The following is a 3503-nucleotide window of genomic DNA, read 5'->3' on the forward strand; positions in this document are numbered from 1 at the left end:
GCAACAGCAAACATATGGTAAAGCTCAATAAATATTTGTTGAATTGAATTATCTTGGTGGCAAGGGAAATGAAACCTGTAGAACCACATAAAGCCACATAGGTCAGGGGCTCTGTTTGTATTTAATCAGGTTAGAGCCCTTGGGACTAGAAATAAGATAGATAAACATTGGCTACAGAAATCACCTGTTATGCATTTCCCTCACTGCCTTTCTCCTTTTACCTCTAGCCACACAGACAAATCTTAGGATGGAATAATATGAAGGTATCTGTATGGGTTAGGTGTAGACCTAGGTTTTGCAGGTAGCTGCAGGGCTGAGAGAGCCAGTTGCGAACATTTTGCATACAGAATTCTCACTGTCATTCTCGAAGACAGCAACGGTGTTCAAAGAAAAGTAAAAAACCGAGCAATCCCATCATATCTTTTCTTGCTCACTTATTTCCCTGCATTATGCAGTGGCTTATGCTGGGAATGATAACATAAAAAACGATAACATGAAACATAGGACAATTCCTCCATCTTTTTCTTGTAAATTTTCTTACTATCCTCCATCATGTGTGACCCTAATGGAGAGAGTGTTGGTAGAATTATAACAGGAAGTAAAGTAAAAACAGTTCAGTTAGTTGGACAATATTTCAACTGTTCTGGTGAGATCGAGATATTTGTAGGAGTTACGAAATAAGAATTTTTCAATTTTGATGATTCCTCGAATGCACTCAATGCTCCAATATTTGCATTTAAACCGCCATTGCATGATTTAAAAAGTAAAATTCATGCTAATGATTTAAATGCTAAGTATTTCTTTACTTGGAACAAATTGAACAGAAAATGAAAGTCACCATGAGTGACAAGTTGAGAGAGGTAACGGGGAAGAAAGAGGACGCTCTCTACCCTCATACCTTTAGGAGCCCCCTTGCCTGGCTCTTTGAACAAGGAGCCCCATACGGTATTTTCATTTTGCCCTGGGCTCTGCAAATCATGTAGCTGGCACTGACTCCCAGACTGATGATGTGAACATTCATTCATTTGACAAATATTGACCAAGTATGCATCGGTGCCTAGGCCAACAGAGAGAGATTGGATAGAGAAGGGGAGCTGTAAATGCTAAGTACAAATCAAGAAGCCAAACCTGGAGGCACAGGCAAGGCCTCGAAGGTGACATCCGGGGTGGGGTTGGGAGGCTCCTGGTCGTGTCTTCCCCAGCAAGCACTGAGGAAGAACTCCCTAGGATGCTGCCCCTGCCAGGCTTCTTTCTGTGCTCATGGAGTTATGTATTCTTTTTCACTTGGGACTGGAATAAAAGAAAACTGAACAACCAGCATCTTTCACAGGCTGCACAGCTTATTCTGGATTCTTCTGTGATTTTAGTAGTGCATATTAGAGGGAAGTATGTAAGCTGTCCTTTGCATTAGCCAAAAAAATTAAGCATTAGGCTATTAGTCCATTGCAGTGCCAACAAACCTACCCTTACCAGATGTGGATAGAATTAAGCCCTTATATATGGCTCTTTAAAAAGACAAGACCTTTCTGCCTTGAGTTCGGTGGACAGTGTTCTCTTTTCCCAGTCTTACACTGCTGGTCATGAAGCAAGATGCTTTTCTGGTCCAGATACCCTCTTATCTTTGAATGAAAGAACCAGACGGAAGCCATACCTATAATACCTATAAGAACATAGCGTGAAGGCTTCTGCACCTACAACCCTAGCAGCTTACTCAAAGGGAAATCCAAAGAATTAAGATTTAGTCTGAAACTCTACCCAAACACGTAATTAAGTCCATTTATCATTAAGCCTTATTTGGTCATTATTCTGTTCTTGTAAAGTATTTTGTTCAATGATGCTCCTCCACCCCAACATTTTGCTATTGTTGTGTCAGCTGCAGGAATTTATATGATATTAGCTTATATACTTTTGAGATTTGGTCATCCCTTAGATAGGGCGTCTATTTTTACTTACTCAAACTGGATTGTAGTATTAAGATAACTTTTAATGACACTAAGAACTACAATATTATAGATGTATTTTTATTAGAAGAATGTGGTTGTTTTTCTTAAAATGGTACTTATGTAACACAAGCACACTTACCATTCCTTCAGCTTTCCTTGTCTCCCAGACTCAGTTAATCCCGAAATGAATTAAAGAAAAATCAATGAGGACACTGTAGAAGTGATATTCCTTGGGATAATAAGATTAAAGCCTCTCAGTAAGGCTTTCCAAGATCCCTGAGCTTAGGCGCTGAGTCACTTATGCAATTTATTGAGGCTCCTCTATCTGCTAGGCAGTGGAATGGGAAAGCCCAGGGCCATGTTTCCTGACAGCATGATGAGTGGAAGCACAATGACTCTCAGTTCCTCTGTACAACATTCTTGAGTTCACTTTCACAGAACTTGTATTATTTTTAACCAAGTGTTCATTTATTTAGCAGCTCTCTTCCTCCGCCAGACTAAAGGGAAGAGTGGGCCTGATTTGGTTCCTCTTCTCTGCAAATTGTTTCAACAATAAACATCTACTGACCGTGCTGCATGGATATGGAATACTCAGCAGTGCTCTGTGAGGAAAGGGGGCGTGGCCTATTACAATCAAAGAAGAGGTGTGGATACTTATCTGTATCTGATATATAGTTCTGGTGTCATATCAGAAGTGTTTGGGTCATCTGTGGGTAGAGATGCATGTTAATGGTATCAGTATTAAAAAGTTAAAACTTCTGTTGGGAACCCACATGAATTTACTGGTGAATGCCTTATGATTATGTGTCAGTCTCAACAGTCCTCTAGTCCAAACCAAACAGTGCCAATTTTGTCCAATGAACTCAACTGGAATACATATAAAAGTGCTTTTTAAAAAACAAATTTCCATTGCTAAAATATGTGTGAAAATGACAAATGGCTCTAGCTCTTGTTTTATGGAAGATGCAGTTGAGTGCCGGATGGGAGAATGAGTTGGCTGAAGGCCACATAGAATATAGAGTCACAACCCACTGCAGCCCCAGGCTCAGAGTCCTATACGTTTGCTGTCCTGTTCTCAAAGTGTTCTGTCTCCGGTCTTCACCTCGGCTCAGGAAAACCAGCCTCTCCAGGGAAATTATGCCCTGGAAATATCACAGTTAAAGATTTCAGATTCTATTCATTTAGGATTAGATACTCAAGGTTGGCTGTGTTTCCTAAAACACTGCTGAAAACAGAAATAATTGAGAAGTGCTTCCAGACATAAAATGACAATGTACAGGCAGCTTTGAAGTTGAGATTCAGCTCAGGAAAAGTGCAACACAGTCTGGGGAGAAGATATCTGAAACAGACAGTGAGCAGGTGAGGCAAGTCCTGGAAAGCTCCCTGCAAGGATGGGCTAGGAGGACTGGGCAGAATAGCAGACTGGATTTTGTAATGGTGTGGTGGACTGACAACTGGTGGTCAGCCTGTAACACCCAGCTGAACGGAACCAGCATGGTGCTGGGTTTGGGAGGCCCACCTGAGGACTGTTGCCAACAAAATAAAAAGAACTGGAGAAGA

The sequence above is a fragment of the Chinchilla lanigera genome, unplaced genomic scaffold, assembly GCF_000276665.1.
Source record: "Chinchilla lanigera isolate Chin_1 unplaced genomic scaffold, ChiLan1.0 scaffold00016, whole genome shotgun sequence".
NCBI classification, from domain to species: Eukaryota; Metazoa; Chordata; class Mammalia; order Rodentia; family Chinchillidae; genus Chinchilla; species Chinchilla lanigera.